The sequence below is a fragment of the Canis aureus genome, chromosome 7 (genome assembly GCF_053574225.1).
Source record: "Canis aureus isolate CA01 chromosome 7, VMU_Caureus_v.1.0, whole genome shotgun sequence".
In the NCBI taxonomy this organism is placed as follows: domain Eukaryota; kingdom Metazoa; phylum Chordata; class Mammalia; order Carnivora; family Canidae; genus Canis; species Canis aureus.
The window spans coordinates 27263172-27288533 of NC_135617.1; the positions used below are offsets into that span (position 1 = coordinate 27263172).

At 38.8% G+C, this 25362-nt stretch overlaps 1 protein-coding gene across 23 annotated transcripts in view; it reads left to right on the top strand.

Annotated features, from left to right (window-relative positions):
- LOC144317176 (uncharacterized) overlaps positions 1-25362 on the top strand; it is a 324931-nt gene that overhangs the window by 103225 nt on the left and 196344 nt on the right. The window lies entirely within an intron of this gene.

Here is a 25362-nt window from a genome sequence, read left to right on the forward strand (position 1 = left end):
CAAATGGTGGGTATTTGTCATTTCTAATGGCTGAGTAATATTCCATTGTATACATAAACCACATCTTCTTTATCCATTCATCTTTTGATGGACACCGAGGCTTCTTCCACAGTTTGACTATTGTGGCCATTGCTGCTATAAACATCGGGGTGCAGGTGTCCTGGCGTTTCATTGCATCTGCATCTGCTGGTAAATCCCCAGCAGTGCAATTGCTGGGTTGGAGGGAAGCTCTATTTTTAACTCTTTGAGGAACCTCCACACAGTTTTCCAGAGTGGCTGCACCATTTCACATTCCCACCAACAGTGTAAGAGGACCCTCAACTTTATGGTCAACTAATATTCGATAAAGGAGGAAAGACTATCCACTGGAAGAAAGACAGTCTCTTCAATAAATGGTGCTGGGAAAATTGGACATCCACATGCAGAAGAATGAAACTAGACCACTCTCTTTCACCATACACAAAGATAAACTCAAAATGGATGAAAGAGCTAAATGTGAGACAAGATCCCATCAAAATCCTAGAGGAGAACACAGGCAACACCCTTTTTGAACTCGGCCACAGTAACTTCTTGCAAGATACATCCACGAAGGCAAAAGAAACAAAAGCAAAAATGAACTATTGGGACTTCATCAAGATAAGAAGCTTTTGCACAGCAAAGGATACAGTCAACAAAACTAAAAGACAACCTACAGAATGGGAGAAGATATTTGCAAAGGACATATCAGATAAAGGGCTAGTTTCCAAGATCTATAAAGAACTTATTAAACTCAACACCAAAGAAACAAACAATCCAATTATGAAATGGGTGAAAGACATGAACAGAAATCTCACAGAGGAAGACATAGCCATTAAACACTTATTAATTGTAGGAAAGCCAGCCACGGGGCCTTTCATTCAACAATTATCAAGTGTTTTCTGCGAATCCAACACTGTACAAGACTGCATGCCTACCAAGGTGAAAGGATTCAGTCTCTCACCTCAAAGAGCTCACACACCAGAAACACAGGTGGAAGACAATGATCGCAGTGCAGCTACATGTGCAAACCAGAAGTATGTGGCTCAAGAGTATAAGAGGGGCCAAAGGATAGCAGTTATTAGGAGGTGGCTTGTCTTTCTGAAGCTGTGCTTGCATACAAGCATATTATATCTTACTCAGGTTGTACGCTCTTTGAGGTGGTGGAAGGATAGGGTTTGGTACCACCAGAGCTGGGTGGTGATAAGACGTGTAAGGCACTTGCCTTGCCTTGACTGGACCAAAAAAAGTCAGTTATCAAGCTGAATAATATTTTAATGCAATATTTTTGATAATAAATTTTTTTTAAAGATTTATTTATTTATTGAGAGAGAGAAAGAGAGGCAGGCAGGCAGACAGAGAGGCAGAGACACAGGCAGAGGGAGAAGCAGGCTCCATGCAGGGAACCTGATGTGGGACTCCATCCCGGGTCTCCAGGATCATGCTCTGGGCTGCAGGCAGTGCTAAACTGCTGCACCATGGGGCTGCCCGATAAAAAAATTAATGCCAAAAAATTCATGATGAATAAAATGTCAAAAATTTCAGACTGGATCAGTGCTAAGCTGCCTTGGAACTAAAGGGAAAAGGAAATGTCAGTGATACTGATTCTACCTTTGTCTAAAATTTTGATATTTTGTTCATGAATTTTTTGCATTTGTTTTGTTAAAGACATTGCATTAAAATATTGTTTAACTTTATTATGCTAGGTGAAACAAGCCAGTCACAAAAAGACAAATAGTGTATGATTCCATTTATAGGAGGTAACTAGACTAGGTAAATTCCTACAGACATAAAGGCATAACAATGGTTACTAGGGCTGGAGCGGGGAGAAATGGGGCATTATTGTTTAATGAGTACTACAGAGATTCTATTTGTGAGGATAGAAAATTCTGGAAATGAATAAAGGTGATGGTTGCACAATGTTGTGAATGTACTTAATGCCACTTAAAAATGGTCAAAATAGCAAATTTTATGTTATGCACATTTTCTCACAATAAAAGTATTATTGATCCTGCTTATTGAATGTTTTGGCACTCCCTTAACTTTGCCACATCCTCATCATCCTAATCACCCACTCTGGCACCAGTACATTATACACAAGGTTTAGAGGCAGTACAAAGAGAAAAATATCCTATTGGGGAGAGGGAAGGAACTGGAAGAGGAGATGTTACCTAAAATGAAGATTAAAGGAGGAGGAAGAGATGGGAAAATATTCCCATTAGGAGGACTGCACATGGATAGTGCAGAAATGTGTTAGAGAGAATGTTGCTCTCCCAGAAGAAAGGCAATGGGCTAGTGTTGCTGGAGGAGCAGGCTTAAACTGGGGATGAGAGTGGGGTGTGGATTTGGGAAATAAGCCTACAAACCTAGACTGGGACCAGCCCACAGAGGACCTGGTGTGAGGGTTAACTTCAATTGCAGGCAGTGGTGGGATAGTGGAGGCTATCCACAGAGGACATTTTTATTTCTAGAGTGTTGTGACACAGCATGGTGTGTAGGTGTGAAGGGAAGTCCTGGACCCTGGGGAGCAGTTAGGGTGGTGGGGGCTGCAGTGGTCACTCTGGAGATGATGGAACTGGGTTGGTGCAAAAACCAATGGGAGGGAGATGAGAAAAAGGATTTGAGATGTAGGTGGGAGGTAGAAATGATGCAGTTCTACCCATTGAAGACAGACTCCTACAACTAGATAAAGAAAAGCACTGTTGGTTGAATGGCTCTACTTTTGCTGAGAGGAAGCTACCTGGAGTGATGGTTCTGAGCTTTGTTTCTGGAAGCCAAATTGTAGGCCTGCCACTTACTCGCTAAATGACTTCAGGAGAGTTTCTCATCCTCTTGGTGCCTCAGTTTCTCTATTTGTAACATGCATATAATGTCAGTAACCACTTCATAGGATTATCAGGAGGATTAAATGAGTTTATATTTGTGAAGTGCATAGAACTCATCTGGCACATAGCAAGTTCTAAATGAGTGCTAAAATATCAGAAATAAGTAAAATAATGTTGCAGATCACCCTTCTGAGGCATTGTCAAAGAAGACCAGTGTAAAATTCTGGGACTTTTTAGTGTGGAAGCACTATTAAATACTAGAAGGATGTCTGCTGTCTGGGAAGTTGAGAGATCCAGGTAAGTAGATGCTGTCCATATCAGGAGAAACTGGCCCTAGGACATGGTACAAGAAGCTATAAGCATCCAAAGACAAAGCAAAGAGCTCAGTGGGATCCTGCACTCCCAGTAGGTAGGCTTTAGGATAGGAAGAAGGCCCACAGTGTATAAAGCTCGGGCACTGTTCTCTCATTTCCCAAGATAGGAGCTAATGAGTCAGTTTGCTGCAGGAATTTGTCAATTGCTGAGAAAGGTTTATTGGCTTCTATAATCTTTTTTTTTTTTTTTTTGAAGAGGGAGTCAGTTTTATAGATATAATGTCATAAAGATGTGGATTCCAGTGACAGGATCACATCTGACGACTTGCCCCTCTCTGCCTGGCAAATAGTTGTTTTTCACATGCTCATTGTTCCACCTGAAATGCTCCCCCTTCCCTTCTGCCCCAACCTTCAGTAACTCCCATTTGTCTCCTTTGTCTCAGTTTTAATGCCGCTTACACAGGGAAACTCTCCACTTCTCTAGATGATATATGCCCCCATGGTACTGTGTGCTTTTCCTTCATATCCTTTGTCATAGTTTGTAATACGTTCATTTTTGAGATTATTTGTATGTGGCCTATTTTCTCCCCTACACAGCAAGCTCCATGAAGGGCAGGTTTTTGTTTTGTTTTGTTTTGTTTTGTTTGTTCACCTTTGTATGCTTGATAGCTATGCAGTGCCAGGCCTAGGGAAGTGCTCACTAATATTTGTTGAATACAGTGACATTTTTGTTGAATAACAAATGCATTGATATCATGCTATACTCAGCCACTCAAAAGGTTTCTTGGTTTTCTAAATCCATAGGGATTCCTTTGGTAGTTAGTGGTTGAGGTGTTTGGGCTTGGAAACTGCTTTCAGATCAGGATTGATAATCTGCAGTGTGTCTGATGATCAGGACTATTTATTTATTTATTTATTTATACATACATACATTTATTTATTTTTGATCAGAGCTTTCTTACTGCAGCTGAAGCTCTTAGCCTCCAGAGTAGCACGCAGAATGGCATGGAATCAGGGTCTGTCACCTTAAGCAGGCTGTCCTTGTCCTACTGTGATTCCTGAGGGACCACCTCAAAGATTGCCAGGGGTGCTGGCCTGTTGCCTGGAGTGGGAGTATTACAGAGTGGGGTGGGTGGAACCCCTTCATAGTTTCGTCACACACCATTAGTAATGGGGAACAATGCCACTGAGATGTCATCAGGTCTAATGTGGCTGGCCATATTAAATGCTAGAAATAATAATGGAAGAAACGTGAACCTCTCTTTGCTGCAGTGTGCGTTGCTGAGGAAATGAAGAACGTCGCATTCAAAACCTCATTTCCTCTCTTAACTACAAGGGATTTTAGCATCAAAGGACTTCATACCCAGACTTCTACCTTGTAAAAATTCAGCCTGCAAAGGAAAGCAGCAGGGGGCACTGCTACCCTTTCTAAGAATCCTTTGGCTTGCACTGTAAGACAGTGACATCTGGATTATGAACCAAAGATGATCAAGTCTGATATTTATGACACTCTAGTTACAAACCTGAAAAAAGAAAGGTTTGTGATGGTGTAATTTATATGCTTTCTTTAAAAGTCACATGAACCGAGTTTCTGTAAGCAATCTGTTTGCCACGTAAAAATATCCTCATTTAGTTTGGGAAAATCACCTTATGAAAAAAAAGGATGACCCAGGCTTTGGGAACATTGATTTAACGTGATCCAAATTCACACATCAGTTTAAGATTATCTGAGCTATAAGGGGCTGTAGGAACTTGGATGTGATTTCTCAGTGTGGAAACAAGTAAGGGAGGTTGAAAGATGATTTTGATAAGTGAACAGGGTGTGCTTTTCATAGCTATTACACGAAATATCAAAATCTGATTTTAGCCCGAGGCCTTCAGAGCGAGTGTGCAACAAGCAGGAAGTTAAAGGAAAGTGAGTGGCCTTATTTGTAGAAGTATAGCTGATGTATTTAACTCCCTGGGATACAGCTCTGGTATGAGGGGCCTGGGGTTTTGAAAATCTGTACTACCTGAGAAGAGATTGACCCTGAAAGCCTCTTCATTTCCAGCTGGGTTTTGGGTTTCTCTCAGGGTCAGTCATGTCATGGTAGCCTGGAGTGGATGGTCTCATCAGTATCCCCAGGCCTCCTGTCTTCTGTTGCTAAAATTGAGGCAGATGGTTAAACAGGATCAGCCTCTCACTCTAGGGTGATGGTCCTTCACCCACCTCCAGGGCTGTCTGACTGCTGATGGCTGACAGGATATGGCAATGGCTCCACTCTCCTTATATGATCCTGGCTGCTTTGATGGACACAGCTGATAACACCCATGCGTTTCTCTCAGGCCATTTGATGTTCAATGGAGGAGAGAATTTAAAGCACTGACAGGGGAAATGGAGGAAAGGCATCTCGGGAGGCGCTCTGAGGTGGAATGATATAAGTGGCATGGAAAGCAGACATTCTCCTCAAGCTTGCTGAGTGTTCCTCATTCATGGCCATACACATTTCCTGAGAAACATCACTGTTGGTACCTGTTTTTTTAGTCCTGAGGCTATACCTGGCACCTCCAATTCTTTCATATTGGGGAAGAAAAATTTAATTCCCTGCTGCTTCAAGCCAGCAGAGTGGGAATTTCAGGTGGGTAGAAGGTGGCCCTGCAAAGCTTGAGGCTTGATTGTGAGGTTTATTTGGGAAGTTAAATAATTATCAATCCACTGTTGAAAAGGGTGGGGGGCAAATATTTCATATCATGTGTCACATGCAGCTTCCCTAATAGAAGATCTATGAATCTTTTTCTCCTTGTGAAGAATAAAACACTCCAAGGCTCTTGAGTATTTAGGAATTTGCCTCCCCTCACGCTGGCCTCTCAGAAGCCGAGGGCTGCCAGTGGCCATGTGGGGGATGGTGGGGGGCCCTGGCTGCCTGAGACCCACACCTGTGCCTTAGCCCCCACGGAGATTAGAACAAGACTGCCGGCTTGGGGCCAGAGCTGGGTGACACCAAGCACATAAGCGCGGGCAGATGTTGGAATGTTTAGAGACAAGGGAGCTGGTCCTATTTGCTGGGTGGGATTGATTAATGGAGGTGGGGCCAATGCAAATTCAACAAGCCAAGGAGACTGCTGGCAGGAGAGCTGGTGTTTGAACACTTTTTGTAAAGACTTCGTGGAGGTCTTTAAAAACAGCGTAAGTCCCCATGTGTCTGGAGGTTTAGTGGGAGGTCTTCCCATAAGCTTGGGTGTGGATTTGATGAACCCTCAAAGTCTTTTTAACATTCTGATTCTGTGGTCAAGATTAGACAGACACATGTGGCCACAAAAGAAATAGAATAGGAATCCAATGGAAAGTTTTATGTTCTGTATCTTTAGTTCCTGACTATTTCCAAATGGAAGATAATCTATTGTATGCTGCAAGATCGATCCTATCCTTTCTCTGTTTCGAAAGCTCAATAGAATTGATTCTCTTCATCTTGACCTTAGCATTCTGCTTTAACATAGAAACATTTATTCCAAATCCTGCTTAAAAACCCAAAGCAACAGGCCTAAGAAAGTATACTATTCTAGGGTATACAGATGTACCTACTTGAAGTCATTCATTTAAACCTCTCATTCCCAATTCCATCAACATAATTTGGATTTTCGGTTAACATTTACAGTTTGTCCCAAAAGAAATAACAACCACCCAAAACAACCCAAAACTCCAACAAGTGTCTTATAGAAACTGTCTTTTTCTTTGTTGGTGTTTTTGCTTGGAAGAAGAGGATCTTGTGATGTGATAAAGTATGTTTTGAATACCCAAGGAGGGCCTCCTTTTGAAGGTTTTTACACTGCAGTCTCTCTCAAGATTTGAATTTACTCAGAGAAGAAAGGTGAACTGCATTTGTTCCAAGTAAAATATACATCTGTATTATTCACCATCGCACCCCTATTCCATTATAAACAAATACTGACCTTGTTCTTCTGATGTGAAGCCAGAGGGGGTGTGAAATATAGCAAGGAGAACAGTCTGATGCAGAAATATGAACGTTCCAAGCAACAGAAACACAATATTTAAAAGGAGTAGGGAAGGTCCCAAGTTGGTCTTTCTAATTCCTATTCTGCTGCTGACCTTGGGGAAAGTAATGCAATAGTTATCAGTCACTTTGGGAAAATTGCCTGTTATTTCAGATTGCCAGTTGGATTTTTTTTTTCCTTAGGATCTATTTCTTGGAAGTCCTTCTGTTTCTTTCTTTTGGCCTTAAGAACTTCTTTTGAGAATTTTTTTTGGGTGAACTTTTGGCCTAAATACTAGAAACCAGTTTCCACTTGGATGCCGAGCAAACTCCCTCCTTCTAGTAGGGCTGGGAGCTACTCCCCTATTTGTGATTTTTTTCTTAGCATGACATACTAGGAAAGGCTTTTGAATGGTGGAGGTACTTGGCAAACATTTTATTAGAAAAAAGAAAAGGAATACAAGTTGGGAGAAGATGCTCAAGATGTGGAATTTTCAATGTCAAATGGAAATCACACCCAGTTTTCAGTGTTTTCTTCTGTAAAAGTAGGGATAAAAGGATAATTAAATGAGATAATACAGTTATTTCTGCTACAGAATAATATTTGTCTTCCTAAAAGTTGAGGCATTATAGAATTTCATGCAATAAAAATGATGGGGCTTATGGGAAAAATAGAATTGGGTAGAACATTCAACACCTGTATAGTCTAGTAAGGAATACCCTTCCAAAAACCCAATAAAAGTTTTAAACATCTTAAATCCCTAATAAATTTTTAAAAAACTATGGTATACAGAGCACTTTACCATACAGAAAGCATGAGGTTTGCTTGTTGGCAGCAAACCGTGAAATGTGGTGATTTCTGAGTTCTGAAGGAAGGAAACAGGACAAAATGTTGTGACACCAAAGGGGTGGTGCTTTGTCCCATTTTCCTTCTGGATTGCCTTAAAACAGAAATCTAGTATTTGTTTTGCTATGTCCTACTTCCTTTATGAAGCTGCCAGTATGGCTGTTATGTGAGATGGGAAGCTTCCATGTCTGGCCGCTCTGCTTGACATTGCCGTCCATCCATGCAGACGCCCATCAGCCCAATTCCAGAACACAACAGTTTTGGTGTTTTCAGCTCTGGTGGGCTGCTGCTTGACCTCATCATCAGTTCTGCACCAGCAGCCCCAGAACCATTACTTGCAGCCTCCTTGGGCTTGTTCAAGAGACTCTGCAGCCCCCACGGTTCCTCCTGCTGAACAGCTTTCTCCGATGTTGGCTGCAGCGTCACTGTGGTGCACAAGGCCTATTTCCTTAGCCTTTTGCTCTTGTGATATCACAAGTTCTCTTGTTTCTTTTTATGTTTTACCATTCGAAGCTTCTCAAGATCAAGAGCTTTCCTTTTTCATTTGCTATTTGGATTCACCTACTCAGGATGCTTATTCATGTTTGGGATGTTGCAGGAAATACTTTTAGTGAGACAATTATATAAATTTGGGAGGAACTATATACACTCATAGGGCAAAGCATATAGGTTGAGTGGGGAAACAGTTGAGGGGGGTATGTTTATGTTTTCCCCATGGCCACTGCATGCAACTGTTTGGCGTTTTTGAATTTACTTGGTGTTTCTTGGTGATATAATTAATAATCATCTTGTGAAAAATTAATTACATAACTACCACCATTTTGTGTCTCAGGGACTATATCCCCTATTTAACCATCTTGTATGAATAAACACCTGTAACAAACAGATTTTGTAGCTGAAAGAGTGGGCATGAAAAATGTATACAGCCATACCAGACATATAATACAGTAAGCACTCAATAGTTGTCAGCTAATGATATGTAAATTGGCATTTTTGTGTTGCTAGCTCAGATACTTTCAGAAGTATGGTTGAGATGTGTGCATAGTGGGATTTTTGTTGCATAGTTAATGAAGACAATTGGATGAACCCCTGTGGAATGGTGTGAAGTGGTATATGCAGGCCCTGGCTCCAAGCCTTAGCTTTGCCACATAGCAGCAGTATCACTGCCAATAAAACCTACTCCACACTTTTGACTCTCTCTCTACTCTCACTTCTGAAAGATGGAGCTATTAAAACCTACCTTCCCTCTGTACCTGGGGAGGAATTCCTACCTCTGAATTCTAAATGGGAGAGTGAATGAGAAGGCTCTCTGAAAACTCTGAAGCACTATGGAAATATGCCTTCTTAATTCAGACACTAATCTAAGAGGCCACAATAAGGAACAATGAAAATTGTTTGCATTTTTCTCCTCACTGGAGCATCCCTTTTTGCTTTCTTATTCCCAAATCATGGGATAACTGGCCACATACCTCCATAATTTGATAGATGTTACAGAATTTCGTGGGTGTGCCCATATTCCTTTTTGCTTTGCATCAGGAATATGAAGGATGGGGACGCCTGGGTGGCTCAGCGGTTTAGTGCCTGCCTTTGGCTCAAGGCATGATCCTGGAGTCCCGGGATTGAGTCCCACATCGGACTCCCTGCATGGAGCCTACTTCTCCCTCTGCCTGTGTCTCTGCCTCTCTCTCTCTTTCTCTGTGTCTCTCATGAATAAATAAATAAAATCTTAAAAAAAAAAAAAGGAATATGCGAAGGAGAAGTCTCTATCTAGGTTCTTCTTCAAGCCAAATCATGATAAGGATGGAGAAACACTGAAACCTGTGCTCCTTATCCCCAAATCTCTTCCATTTGAGGCTTTGGATAGTGCCTAAAATTCTTCCACAAGATTTGTTTTGTTTTTTAATTTGGGAAAGTAAACAGATATGGTGCCAAGGTGGTCATAAAGGCAGTGCAGTATCTACATTGTCGTCCAGAACACTCACACTGGAGTGAATAAAAAATTCGGTCATCCCAAGGCCATCATGCTGTAAGGAAGCCCAAGCCTCAGAGGGACACCATATGAGGTGCTCTGGTTGACAGTCCCAGCTGAGTTCTGCTGGAGTCAATGTAGCCCCAATGCCAGAAATGTGAGTGAAGGAGCTTGCAGATGGTTCCTATCTTCAGCAACTGACTCATCTTCAGTGTATGAGTCTTCTCAAGTGAGGCCAAAAGATAAACATCCCTTCTGTGCCCTGTTTGATTTCCTGTCATAAACAAATGTTTCTTTACCCCACTGATTTTGGGGTGGTTTGTTACTGAGTAATACTAACCAGAACTGTAGACAACCATAAATGTCCACCTCAGGAAAGTTCAGCTCCATCTTCTAAGCATGTTTACCTCCACAGAACAGACAGATTTAAAGTTGTATATAAATGAAAAGAAATACAGCATCTTTAAAGTTATGAATATAACCTTACATGTGAATAAAAAATGTTAAAAGGACTAGTGCATTTACTCCTAAACATATGTGCAGGCCAAACTCTGGGTTAGCTATATGAAAATAAGGATTCCAGAGCCCAACCTCAGACCATGCTCGGTCAGCCTCTCCAGGTGTGGGAATCAGCATGTCAATGTTCAAAATTTCTCCAGGCTGCTCAGAGGCACACCCTTGGCTGAGAAACATTGATTTAGACATTCTACATGAGCCATTAATATCAACATGCTGTTGGTGTCAGGCTGATAAATTATTGATGAAAATACAAAATGTGAAAATGTGTGAATCTTAAGGGTTGATTAAAAGTTGAAGTTGGCCTTGTACTCAAGTCTTTCAAAACATATTTCAGATATGTTAACAAATTGCCAATTCTGCATGACTAGTTGAGGTAGGAAGGCCAAAGTGTGGCATAATTCAGATATGTTTGTTTTTCCAATGCATTCATTCTTCCTAATGAATTAAATTAGATTGTTATGTGTTGAAGGGTAATGGACCCACAATTACCATTATGAGTGAATTAGGAATCCTCAAAAGATTTTGAAAATAGCATGTTTTGAAATTAAATTGACACAAAACATTAATGTACCATTTGGAATCCTTCTGAAGTCCTTGGCACACCCAAACACACACAGTATTACTGCTTAGGGTTGCCCTCTAAGATCCCTCATAGCTCCATGTTGAGTGTTTTCTCCCCTTTTGGCAAGCATGGCCGGTCACATGGAGGCCATTCACAAACCACACGTGGTCCTCGTTAGCACTTCATTGCTCCGCATCACAAAGTCTAATACCTGGGTGATTAATTGGATGCTATCAGCAGTAGGCTTACTGAGAAGGCAAGACCACTAAATGAAGGCTGAAGGTGCCATGGTGTCGCATAAAGGCTCTGTTTAGGATACTTGTATTTTATGATGACTAAAGTTGAATGTGTGGATTTTCCCCCAGAGTGGTAGGTGCCTGTTTAATGATTCCCTCCACTTAATATAATTGGAAAACACTTTCTCCATTTAAAAATTCATATTTTGAGGATTTTTTAGAGCCCACGGCAAAGAAAGGTAGATGTTGACTTTATGTTCTTTGTGTGGTGAACGGGGAGCTGTGTGAACTCCCATTTTTGCCAACTTCACCAATGATTTGACAGTTGGTATAGATTATGAAAAATAAAGTTTGGAATCTGGGAAATCCTAAGAACTTTATGTTGTTTATAAACTTGTCTGGTATAAAAAGGGAAGTTTGGTTTTCCAATTCATGGAGGGCCAAGTCTTTACATTGCAGTGTTCTGGAGAAGCTCAGGACATGTCTAACAACGTTAATAAGTAGTAATGGATTACATTTGAGCAGGCACATATGATTTAGCAAAAAACAAAAGGCAATACATTTGGATATATGCAAAGCAGCAGCAAGGTAGTTTGGGGATGTAATAAAGATAAACAACAGCACTGGGAAATACATGTGGATACCATCCTAGCTGTGTGCGTGATGGAATATTCTAGATCTTTGAGGGTGTATGTGCTACTAGCTCTAATGGGAGATGAGCTGGGCCTACGGTGGGCCAAAGGCTTTCAGGGTTAGATCTTGAGATGTGCATGCTGTGAAAACAAAAGGGATCTAAATATTGCATTCCCAATGGGGGCAATATCAGCCTCCAGGGGACAAATATTGGTCTTTGGGGACAAAATATCATAAAATATTTTTTTTAACATGTGAATAAGCACAGAAATATACACACTACACAAACAGATATACAGTATATATATTGCATTAAAATTTTATTGTGGAGTGTAGCTGGCTTTAAAAAGGCTCCTTGTGGGAGGGAGCAATAACAAAAACAAGTTTAGTCTAAATAGAGAGGAAAAGTTATCCCTAACACAAAAGTCCAAACAAGTCAAAGCATTTCCATTGTCTAGAACATTCTTTCTAAGTTCATGTCTGGAAAGGCACAGGCCCATTGGAGGGAACATCATCAGATTCTCATGAACAGCTCTGCTATTTCCCTCCTGACATCCTCAGAGGTGTTACGTGTATATTTGTACCAATGTCTTACTTAGAACGGGGCCTTCATTTAGGGCCCTTTCTTAGAAAATGTGTGTACTAGGCCTTTCCATGTTGCTTTCCAAGAGATTAGTAGAAATATTGACAGTGCATCTTAATCTTGGGGTGAATGAGTAACTACAACTCAGAATAATGCCCCAGCCTCACTAATTCTAGTGTACCAAGGTCAAGTAACAGCCAGAATGCATGTTTTCTAGTTCTGCTTATACCTCCTCATGAGGGAACACAACTCCTTCCACAAACCCTTTAGTGGGTCCAGGTGAGTTTCTCTCTATGTTCCTGAGACTCAGGATTCTCATATGTTTCCCTCCCTCTTGCCCCACCTCCTGCTCCCCACCCCCACCCCAGTCTGGAGTCTCTATTGGTGTCCACTGCTCACAGGGTAGTTAGGGCAGGAACCTTGTCCCTGCCCTGTTACTAGTGCCATCCATCCCAAAGGATTACTGGGCTCCCTATTCTTCACTGTAGCCCACCCCAGAGCTGTCTTGGAGAAAGGGAGACTGTCCTCCCAGCTGAGGGTTCTGATGGAGCCTCTAGATTGGTCTGGAGCCGACACTATATCCTTCCCTCCATGGTCCTTGTCATCTCCATCCCTCTTCTTAAATCTTACAAGATGATTTTCTTCCCCCAAGATCCCTATGTCTCTGTGTGTCTTAGACCACTCAGGATGCTAAAACACAGTGCCACAGACAGAGTGGTTTGTAAACAACAGAAATTTATTTCTCACAGTTCTGGAGACTGGCATACTGAGATCAGAGTATGATTGGGTGAGGGCTCTATTCTCAGTAGCAGACTTCTCTCACCATATCCTCACATGGTAAGAGAGGCTAGAGAGCTCTATAAGGGTCTCTTGCATAAGAGCACTAATCCCATTCATGAGGGCTCCAGCCTTGTATCTTAACCTAACAGAACTCAGGTCCTCATACCATCATATTGGGTTAGGATTCCAACTTGCAAATTTGGGGAGGAGACAAGCATTCAGATCATAGCACCATGTAAATGAGCTCACTTATTAGAGAGTAGGTGAGGGAATACTCCTGGCCTCTTACCCAGCCCTCTGTCAGTTTATTCCCAGAGTTTTCACAGGTTGCTTTGTACTGGGAAAGTGTTGGGAAGTACACTGTAAACATGCAGGTTTACAGTATATTTCATTGATTTATTTAGAAACTGTAAACATGCAGGGAAAAGAAATGAGAAAGTAAATTTCTGGGCATTTTTAGCAGAGTATGAGAGATATTTTTAAATAGTGGCAGAGCAGAACCTTGGTGGTAGATGAGACACCCTGGAATTGGGAGGGGGCTAGCTAGGGAAATGACCAGGATCTTACAGGACCAGGAGAATGGACAGTAGCGCCCACCATTCCTCCTTAAACTCCTTTAACTTTCTTTGATATCATTGGTTTACAACCCTAAGCTCATTAGAAGGTTTTCTTTGGGGAGAAAACCCTTAATTTCATAATGAAAATCAAAGTATAAATTGGGTTATTATTACAATATTCTTTTTTTCCATGCCAACTTTGCTATACTGTATCTCTGTGGAAATACACGATTGTTTAAACACTGGCTTTGTGCTTTCTTTAACTGTGAAGTTAACCCATTTGCCCAGGACCTAGAGAAAACTGTGATGACCTTAAATGGAATCAGGAAATAGGTGCTGAAAATAAAATGACTGCAGTTTGCCTATTTCCAAGGATAATATTATCTGTGTATTTTTCAACGTATCTCTAGCTCTATTCCTCTATCTCTGAGAATCTCTATCTCCATCTCTGTCTCTCCATATCTGTGAAATTCCACACAGCACAGGCATTCACCAGTCAAAACAGATGCCTCTGTAAGTGCCAGGCATTAACCTTTCATTTGCTAGATTGTACATGGTTGAGGAGGGAGAAGCACACTCAGGTAGTCTAGAAATATCCCAGGTTTTTAACCAGTTGGTACAGCCATCTTGATGGATATTTTTTTAGTACTTTTTCTTTATTTAGATTTTCCTTTAATTATCTTTTCCTTTAATGAGCTTTTCATTTGTTTATTATGATTTGTAAGGGGCTCGAGGCAGGAGATGAAAATGAAGACAGTGTTTTGTTTTTTTCTTTATACTAGACATATGGGCAAATATGGAAACTTAAGGAGACCTGGGTTGGGAAATATGGCCAGGGCCAAGGAAACCATTGTAAGCCAAATGGTTTTGCTATCGGAGGCCTCCTGAATTTTGAAAGCTGTTTGCAAGAGTGATTTATTTGCAAAGAGGTACTGCAGGGAAAGGTTTTGTGTATCTCTGCTCTTGAAGGCCACCCAGTTCAACAGTGTAAAAGTTCCTAGGATCAAGTATGATTCCAGACTCACTGTTTAGTTATTCAAAGACTCATTGGTCTTCTTAAGAGGGTGAATGGAATTTTTAAAAAAATGGGTAAGGCCTTTTTACGCTCCATTTAGTTCAAACAGTCCAAAAGTGCCAAGAAAATGTTCTCAAGTTCATGTCTTACATGGTAGACAGCTTTGAGCTTGCTGGACTGTAATGTTTATCATTTCACTGTTTTTAATGTTACTGCTCCTAGTACCATCATTTTTCCAGAGTGGTAACATAGAGCTACTTTTTGTTTCTAAATTTTAATTAAATCTGAGAGATTGAAAAATGTAATGATACCTCTTTTCTCAGAATTGTACTGCAAATCTTTTTATCTTACAATTGTTGGAGTCATGTATGAGTTTATGGTTTGAAGTCATAGAAGTATTATTCATGGTTCAATTAAGGTAAGAAACTCTATTCCTTTTCTTATTGAAAGTGCTGTAGTATACAGCTGGATCCCACCTGTGAATACTGGGAAGAGTGGTTCTAGTAATAACATTTCCTTTTGTGGGCCACCCACTCCTCTAGCATCAGTTCCAATCCATATTCATTATTTTTTCCCCAAATCATCACTTCTGTCCAAAGTTAGCTTTCCCCGTTTAAATTCAGCCTACCAAGTGCCTCATACTTGCAATCCTTTTAGCAATAAGTTTGTACATGGCACAATGTGATTATAAATTATTTGCTCACTAGATTTTATCTTTGAATGAACCATCCTATAGCACTTCATTCATTCATTCATTCATTCATTCATTCATTCATCCAACAAATGTTTCTTGAGTGTTTAGTATGTGCACCATGTCTCTTATATAGCAAGGGTTGCATAAATATTGGGTGAATGAATGAAAGAATGAGCAGCAGTCAGTCTACTGGTGCTGATCATCCTGCAAAACAAAAGAGATGAACTTCTTAACCTTGTGAAGTTTATAATTTAGTGGGGAAAGAAAGTAGATATTAAAAATTACATATAATTACATAATGAATATTTTATATTATATATTTTATAATTATATAATCATTTCGCTATTGTTACTATATAAGCTATTAAGGAAAAGCATATGGTGCTAAGCATGTTTAATACGGAAACCTAACCTAGTCTGGGAGAGAGGACAGGTGTCCCTGAGGAAGTAGCTTGTTAAAATGAGACCTGAAGGATGATAAAATTGCACTGTGGAATACTTAAAGCTCACCAAATATTGTGGCATCTTTACATCTCTGGAGTCTAGTACTGGTGCTTGTGCCAATACATGAGAATAAGTAAATCTAGAAAGTGAATATTAAACCTGTCTTATTATGAATGAGTCACTGTGCTAGGTGTGTTAGGCAAGGGGTGGGTGGGTGCTAATGATAAGGTGTGGGGCAGGGAGGAATTTCTTACATTATCTTCCCCAATCATCATAGATTTTCTCCTCAGTGCCCTCCCTCACTGTTGCCCCATTTTTTCCTCAGCAGAGATCCTTAGCTGCCTCTTTTCAGACAAACTGAGTCCATTGATAAGAACTTTCTTAGCTTCCTACCTCCACTCTATGAACTTCCTTTCTTTGCACGCTCCCTTCCCAGACTTATCACCAATCTCAGAGGCATCTCTTCCTCTACCTAAATTGATTTCTCCACCTGTACTTTTGATCAGATCTCTTAAATCTCTTTTAGAACTGTGCTCAAATTGTTGAATTCAAAGGAGTCTTTGTTATTTTTCATTTTTGTTTGTGTTCTTCATGGAATTTGATGCTTTTGATCATGTCTTCATTTTTGTTTTTTTTTTTTTTGTAGCTATTAATCTTTTTTTTTTATTTTTTTTTTATTGGTGTTCAATTTACTAACATACAGAATAACCCCCAGTGCCCGTCGCTACTAGGGGTGTTGGAAGGGGAGGAGGGCGGGGGGTGGGAGTGAATGTCTTCATTTTTGAAGTGTTCTCCAGATTCAGGACTCTTTTTGTTGTAACATAGCCTCTGGTCTTCCTCCTGCTGGTGAATATTCTGCTCTTCTCAGTCCTTTGTATCGGCCCCTCCTCTATTTGCTCCTAACATGGTGGAGGAACACCAGTGTCTATCCTCTGCCTTATCCCCTTTTTCTACACCCTCCTTCATAGATCTTTTCTACATCTCTTGTTTAACCTGCCGCCTAAATGCACATGGTACCCAAATTCATAGTTCTAGTCCAAACTTCATTCCCAGGTCTCTGAATTCATTTATCTAACTGCCTTTTAAATGCCCCTACTTGTATTTTGTACAATTGCTTCAAATTCAGTCTGTGTAAAATTGAGCTCATTCTTTTCCTCACAAGCTGACCTATTCTTCCCATTGCAGTTCCCCACTTTAGTAAATAACATTGCTCTACACCTTGTCATTCCACTTGAAAAACTGACAGTTATCTTTGACTTTGCCCTTTCCTTTTCCCCCAGTTCTAATCAGTGAACAAATTGTGTGCATTCTCAAAGAGAATGTGGGACACTTCCCTTCAGTCTCTGAAATCTCCATTCATCCTCCATGCTGCTATTGGAATGAGCTTTCCAAGTTACAAATCTGATCATGTCTCTCTCACTTTAAACCCTTCAGTCATTCTTCATTGCTAAGGGTAAACTCTTTGGGTAGTTTTCAACTTTTTTCAAATCTGGATCTCTTATCTCCTTTGGTCTTATCTTTCTCTGTACTTCACCATATGCTGTAGTTCCTCATACTATTTCATGACTCTATGTTCTGCACTTGTGTTTTACTCTGTTTAGAAAGCTGTTTTCTCCTTTGATTGTCATATAAAGATTTAGGACCTTCTTAAAATATAGTGCAAGGACCAAGCATTTTTCAAACATGTCTGTATGAGTGATATAATTCACTCATATATACCCAGCACACAAACACAACTAATTTAAGAGTGAAGAAGGGAGATGTATATATTATAAGACTTTGGGGGGCTTTTAGTTATGGATATATCATCCTTTTAAAATTATCCGGAATAGCAACACAAAGGTCCTAATATATTGGTTAGGAATTATCCTTCTACATAGAAGACCCTCAATAAAACTGATGGTTGATCAACTATCTGATATTAAATATAGCAGCCGAAAAGATTTTCATATCTCAATGAGTCAAATAGGGGTTGGGCGCAGGACACAAAGCTGTGAAACAAACCCAGAAAAAGAGTAAAAGAAAAATAGGAGGATTTGGATCTATTGTTGGTTTCATTCAATGTCTTGGGATATTGGTAGAGTCAAGTGACATCTGGCCATCAGGTGGCAAATACCTATGTTGACAAGACAGTGTGTCTTCCTGACTATTCTAGGTCCTTTCTTATTTTAGCAAGGTGAACCTATTGGTTAAAGGGCAGGTTTATTATGTTAAAGCTATCTCTTGGCTATCTATTTCTCTTTGTGAAGATGAAGAAGAAGGAAAAGGGGCAAAAAAGGGAAAGCATATACATTTCCAAGTCTGAGGATGCACAGGCTCTTGAGAACAAGTATGTTAACTGACTTTGAGAGTTGCCTACTGAATCCCAGTAAAGCCCCAGAAGTATACCTGGTGCTTCTTTCCAGCTGGCAGAGTAAAAGGCAGTTGGCATAGAGGAGAAAGCCAGCATTAATAAATAGGATAGAAGGCTTTATTCTTTCTAATTGTGCTACTCCATTTGCTAACAAACCACTTATTTATTGTAGCAAAGTCATAGGTTTAACCAGACTTCAGTCTTATAGGTTTAACATAATTTCAGCATCACTTACTGTAATCTTGCTCTTAAAATTTTTGACTTTAAGAATCTTGAGAAGGAATAAAGTAGGAAATATATTTGACATACAACAAGTGGAGGCAAAAATTTCAATGGAAATTTTATAGTAAAGAGTAATTTGGAAGAGGATTTCAACATTTTTTTTTTCAAATTAATTTTAGTCTGAGAGAGTTTCAGGAGTAACAGACCTATTTGTTTGGTTCTGTAAAATATTATACTCTAGGCAGTCAAACTTCCTAATCCTATCAGGCTTCTTTTCTTGAATAGAAAAAAGCAAAACAAAACAAAAACCGAAGGGTCTTAATAGGGCTGCTCTGGAGAACAATTTTATATTACTGTGACTTTGAAGTAGAGCTCTTATTGATCCTATTAAATCTCTGCTAGAGGAGAATAGCTGCCACCCATTGCTGAGGTTTTAAGTGTTATGAAGTCTAAACACCATTCATTAGAATGACTAAAAAATCTGCTCTCACCATCAGGGCTCCTTCTAGACTCCACAATACTTGGATCATTTCTGACATGGACTTGCATCCCTATTGTAGGGATTTCTTGAGTTCCTTTGAATCCATCAGATGGAGAATCTTGCACATCTAAGGAATCTTCAGAGTCAGCTTCTCCACCAGGCTTCTCTCTCAGGAACCCACTAATGGGTCCAGAAAAGCCTTTTCTTCATCTCAGAGCTAAAACAATCTAGGGTTTTCCAACGTCTTTGTGGCATGACACCACATTAATTTGATGTTATGGTTTTTAATCTCTCTCAAGCATCCAGATGGCTCATGTTCAGTTTGAGAGGTATATATTAGCCCCCAAAGAGGCTTCGTCTCAAGACTTGTGGATTGGCATGGTAGATTGTGCCCAGCCATCCAGGCCTCGTGACTGCATTTCCTACAGGCTCACTAGACACTGGTGTATACACCACAAGGGTGATTGGTTTGTTTATAGTGAGAAGTGTCACTGGGGGAGGCTGTATACTTGAAAGTTGGCAAGTTCTTTTACTCTTGAAGGTTGCCTGGTAGGTACCGAACAAAAGCCATGAGAATCAGGATCATGCAGGTCTTTCTATCTTTCTCTTTTCTTTCTTTCTTTCTTTCTTTCTTTCTTTCTTTCTTTCTTTCTTTCTTTCTTTCTTTCTTTCTTCCTTCCTTCCTTCCTTCCTTCCTTCCTTCCTTCCTTCCTTTCTTTCTTTCTTTTTCTTTCTTTCTTTCTTTCTTCTTTCTTTCTTTCTTTCTTTCTTTCTTTCTTTCTTTCTTTCTTTCTTCCTTCTTTCTTCCTTTCCTTTCCTTTCCTTTCCTTTCCTTTCCTTTCCTTTCCTTTCCTTTCCTTTCCTTTCCTTTCTTTCCTTTTTTTTCTTCTTTCTAAGGCTATGGGGGTAACTGCTCCTCAATGGAGGGTTCTTCTTTAGCTCTCAGACTTCTTCTTTTTTATAATTTAGTTCTTTCCTTCCTTGACAGGACTGAGTAAATATTGACAAGTTCTTACTCTTTAGTTAAAGAGTTTTTCACATATGCTTTCTTCAGGTATGCTGAGGAGACTGATAAGACTAAAAACTTTGTTTACATTTCATCAAGACTGAATTGTTTTTTCCAGCTTCCTGACTTCTGTTTTTGATGTGGAAACTATAAGCCTTCTACAGATATCTGATGTCATTTGCCATGTGTTGTTTTTAACCAGTTTAACTCTTGAGACTAAGGGGTTTTTAACTCCCTATGTACTAACTACAGCATATGTTTGCAATGTTTAATTAAAGTGAATTACAGTATATTTTGTTTTGAGCATTTTCAACACAATTGGAAATAATAAGATATTAAAACACGTTAGAAAATGTCTGCCTTAGAATAATTACAAAATGACTGACTATTTTTTCATTTGGGAAACTCAGAAGGGATGTTGAAACTTGTTAAAAGATATAATGGAAGAGAATAACACATTTATAATAGGAAAATAAGCCAATAGAAAGTGCCAAAACATGTATGAGGAAAACTGTAAAACATCCTGAGAAACACAAAAGTGGACTTGATCAAATGAAAATGCATACCAAGTTCTTGGATAGAAAGACTCAACATCATAAAGATGTCAGTCTTCTCTAAGTTAACCTATACATGTAATTCTAATAAAAATATTATGTTCTAGAAAGAAGAACAAAGATGAAGAATATCCAGGAAACCTCTTAAAAAAAGAGCAATAAGAAGGGTGAATTCTATCAGAGTATTAAAACATATTATAAAGCTTCTATAATCAAAATAGTGTAGTGTTGATTCATAGAGAATAGAAGTATATAAACCAAATTGCAGCATCAGAGTTCAGTGGGGGAAAAGATAGAATTTTATTTATTTTGTTAATTTGAATTGTATAAAGAACTCTCATGTAACCTTTCCTAAGATTTCCTAAAATATTTAGTAATTTCCATTTTCTCAGTGTCCCCTCTACACACACACACACACACACACATTTATCTATATCTTTGAGAAAAGTTGCACAATCATGTCCCTTTACCTGACAATATTTTATTTTATTTTATTTTTACCTGACAATATTTTAGTGCATATTTCCTAAGAGCAAGAGTATTTTGTATGTATCCACAGTACAGTTATCAAACAAACTGAAGGTTGCTGGAAGGGAGGTGGGTGGGGGGGATGGGGTAACTGGGTGATGGGCATTAAGGAGGGCACTAGATGTAATAAGCACATGTTGTTATGCAACTGATACATTACTAAAGTCTACCTCTGAAACTAATAATACACTATACGTTAATTAATTGAATTTACATTTAAAAATCAAATTTAGAAAATTTATATTGATATGGTACTTTAATATACAATCCAGATTCTATTCTGTCAATTATCCCATAATGTCCTTCATAGCTATTTTTTTCCCTAGTACAATATGCTAACTAGAATCACATATTGCTTTTAGTTGTCATTATCTCTTTAGTTGCCTTTCTTTATTTGTGTCATTGCTATATTTTGAAGAATATAGGCTAGTAGTTTTAGAGAGTATTTCTTAATTTGGGTTTCTGTGATGTTTCTTCTTGATTAGATTCATATTATACTTAAAAAAAAATGAACAGTGATAGGATAGTAACATAACCACATGGAAGAAGATACTATTTACCAGGATAAATTCTAAATGTTCTAGAAATTTATTATAAAAAATAAAACCATATAATTACCAGATTAAAACATAGATGAGTTTCTTTATGAGAATTATTTCCTATAACTCAAAATCCATAAGCAGTATGAGTTGATATATAAGAAAAATTCTCTTTTATGTCCTCCCTCCAAATAATATTCATAAATATAGTAAAATGGCAAACATAGTAAAGTGGGCAAAATATTTGGAATTTCTCTCACAGATAAGAGATTAATATCCCATTATTAAGTGCTTCTCAAAATAAAAAGAGCAACAATCCTACAGAAAAATAAATAGGAGAGATTGACAATTCATAGCAAAAGAAATTTAAAGTTTTTAGAAATGAGAAAAGATACTCTATCTTGTTTCTAATAAGAAATAAAAATTAAAACTACACTGAGGCACTTTTTAAAATTTAAATTCAATTTACCAACATATAGTATAACATTCAATGCTAATTCCATCAAGTACCCCCTTTAGTGCCTGTCACCCGGTCCATCTTCACACCTTCCTCCCCTTCTGCAACCTTTTGTTTTTTTCCCCAGAGTTAGGAGACTCTCATTGTTTGTCTTCCTCTCTAATTTTTCCCCACTCATTAAGATACAACTTACCAGCTATCATATTGGCAAAAATTCAAAACACTTACATTAATTACTCTCAGTTTGTGGAGAAATAACTACTCTGGGGCATTACTAGTAGAAATGCAAACTATCAGGATTTTGACAAGATCTAGCAAAACTACTGCACATTTATCCTTTGGTCAAGCAATTCTATTTGTAGGAATGTATCCCAATCTATCTTTAAAGTTATGCCCCCAAGTTCTGTACAAGACAGTTTATTAAATTGCAATTGCAAAAGGCTGGAAACAATGCATGTGTCTTCCACAGAGGACTGGTTGAGTAAACTATAGTACATCCACCTACTGGAGTGATATGTAGCTGTAAAAATAAATGAGGAGCACTATATAACTATAAAAACAAAAAATGAGGATGTCTGTATACTTTCATGAAGTGATCACTGGGATATGTTGTTAATATATTGTTAAATGGAAAAAATCAGGTGGAGAAAAGTTATCAAAGAAAGGGATGTTATACATATATTATAAAATATATATAAATATATATATATAATCTTTAAAACATCAAACAAAATTAAAACATGGCCAAAAAGCACTTGAAAAGATACTCAACATCACTAATCACCAGGGAAATGCAAATCAAAACCACAATAAAATATCATATCACACTTGTCAGATTGCCTATTATCAAAAAGACAAAAAATAACAATTGCTGGGGAGGATGTGGAGAAAAGGGAACCCTCTTTTGTTGGGAATGCAAACTGGTGGAGCTACTATGGAAACCAGTATGGAGGATCCTCAGAAAGTTAAGAATAGAACCATATGATCTAGCAGTTCTACTTCTGGGTATTTAACTAAAGAAAATGAAAATACCAATTTGAAGAGATATATGCACCTCCTGTGTACATTGAAGCATTATGTACAACAGACAAGATATAGAAGCAACCAAAATGTCCATCAATAGATGAATGGATAAAGATGTGGTATATATAATGGAATATTCCTCGCCATAGAAAAGAATACAATCTTGCCATTTGCAACAACGTGGGTGGACCTAGAGGGTATTATGCTAAGTGAAATAAGTCAATCTGAGAAAGAAGATACCATATACTTTTACTTACATGTAGAATCTAAAAAACAAAACAAAACAGAAACAGACTCATAGATCCAGGAAACAAACTGTTAGTTACCAAAGGGAGACTGGTTAGGGGGTGGGCAAAATAGGTGAAGGAGATTAAGAAATGAAAACCTCCTTATAGCTTTGTGATTTACAAATAAATTGTGGGGATATAAGGTACATCATGGGAAATATAATCAATAATATTATAAAAGCTTTGTATCATGCCAGATGGTAACTAGACTTATCATGGGGATCATTTAGTAATGTATAAAAATATTGCACCACTATGATGTATACTGAAACTAAGAGGATATTGTATGTGATTTATACACATTATATCTTGCTGCTGCACTGGATTCCACCCTCAGATCTCAAAACCTTTGGCGACTAGTATATGAAGGACGAATTTAGGAAGATATAAGACTGTTGGTTCTGACGAGGTTCAGCATTTCTTGCAGGAATGGGAGGTGTATGCAGCAGTGCCATGGCAACAAACTAATGAAAACAGACAAAATTCAACAGAAAAAGTATGTTTTGGAGCTGTCCTACCAGAAAAAATGACTTTTGTGATGAACAAATTGGACAATTGCAGGAGCTGATGCAAAAAGGAAACAAATTAATCCAACTGAATATCAAGGAAATGAACCCAACTGAGTATCAAGTTGGAGACATGTAACGAAATAAAAGTTTATTCTAAGAGATTTTATTTATTTATTTAAAAAATTTTTATTTATTTATTTATGATAGTCACAGAGAGAGAGAGGCAGAGACATAGGCAGAGGGAGAAGCAGGCTCCATGCACCGGGAGCCCGACGTGGGATTCGATCCCGGGTGTCCAGGATCGCGCCCTGGGCCAAAGGCAGGCGCCAAACCGCTGAGCCACCCAGGGATCCCCTAAGAGATTTTAAAACACATCTCTTGTAGCATATTTCCTTAGATCAAAAATAATTCCTTAGAGAATTACCTGACTTCTGCTATGTCATACAAAATATATAAAATGACCCTGGGACACCTTACTATAGCATAAAATGAATATGTTAAAGACTGTGGGATCATGACAAAGGAACTCAGGAGCCAACTTGAAGGGATTCTTATTAGTTACAAATGGGACAAATAGGGGTGACTGAGTGGCGCAGTTGGTTAAGTGTCTGCCTTTAGTTTAGGTCATGATCCCAGGTCCTGAGATTAAGCCCCCCATAGGGCTCCTTGCTTGATGGGGGAGCCTGCCTCTCCCTCTCCCTTTGCCTGTTGCTCCCCCTGCTTGTGCTCTCTCTATCAAATAAATAAATTAAATCTTTAAAAAAGTGGCACAGATATCACCTCATGCCTATTAGAATGGCTAAAATTGAGAAGACAAAGAAATGTTGGCAAAGATGTGGAGAAAAAGGAACCCTCATGCACTGTAGGTGGGGATGTAGAATTGGTGCACCCACTGTGGAAAACAGTATGGAGCTTCCTCAAACAATTAAAAATAGAAATATCATATGATTCAATAATTCCAGTATTTACCCAGAGAAAAAACCCACCAACTTGAAAAGATATATACATCCCTATGTTTACTGCAGCATTGTTTACAATAGCCATAGCATGGAAATAACTTAAGTGTCTAGCAATAGATGAATGGATAAAGAAAATGTGGTATATAAACACAATGGAATATTACACTGCCATTAAAAGGAGGAGATCATGCCATTTGAGACAACATGAATGGACCTTGAGGGTATAATGCGAAGTGAAATAAACCAGACTGAGAAAGAAAAATACAAATATGATTCCACTTATAAATAGAATCTTAAAAAATGAGTAAACAAACAAAAATCTTCATCAAAACTATAAATACAGAGAACAAATTGATGGTTGCCAAAGGGAAGGCAAGTAGAAGGTTGAGCAATATAGGTGATGGGGAGAGGGAGATACAGGCCTCCAGTCTTGGAATGAGTAAGTCATGGGAATAAAAAGTAAAGCATAAGGAAAATAGT